The sequence below is a fragment of the Colobus angolensis genome, unplaced genomic scaffold (genome assembly GCF_000951035.1).
Source record: "Colobus angolensis palliatus isolate OR3802 unplaced genomic scaffold, Cang.pa_1.0 Scaffold173, whole genome shotgun sequence".
Classification (NCBI taxonomy): domain Eukaryota; kingdom Metazoa; phylum Chordata; class Mammalia; order Primates; family Cercopithecidae; genus Colobus; species Colobus angolensis.
Genome location: NW_012114855.1, coordinates 242,389 through 243,024, shown reverse-complemented (window position 1 = coordinate 243,024; position 636 = coordinate 242,389).

Sequence of the window (636 nt, the reverse complement as noted above, 5' to 3'; positions counted from 1 at the left end):
AAAAAAAAAAAAAAAAGCCTTCAGATGAAAGTTGAGATCCTACAGGAACAATTAGGCTCAGATGATATTTCCTTTTAAATTATATAAGCCTTCCACCCTCTCTGAATAGAACACTGTAAATATATATATAATATTACATATTATATATATATTAGCCATCTATTCCACAAACACAGAGCACATTTGTGTCCAACATTATGGTAGATTTTAAAGATATGGAGATAATGAAGTCAGAGACCCTGACCCCAAAGACTTTGCAATGGGGGTTGGGGGAAGTACACTAATAATTACGGTAGAATACAAATGGCACAAAAGAAACATGTTGATGGCGAGACTAACTCCCTAGCCAGTGATGGGAAAGTTTCTCGGTGGGAAGTGGGGAAAGTTATTTGAATGGGTCTTCAAAGACACATAGAGGTTAGCCAGATAGACAAAGAGAAGACAGGAAACTTCAGGTAGAAGGAATTGCGTGTGTGTGGTAGGTAGAATGCCCCCTGCCAACCCATCAAAAACATTCATGTCTTAATCCCCAGAACCTGTGAATATGCCACTTTAAGGTAGTGAGCTTCTCTGATGTGATTAAGGTTAAGGCAATTAGCCTGGATTACCCAAATGGGCCCAATCTAATCACATGGG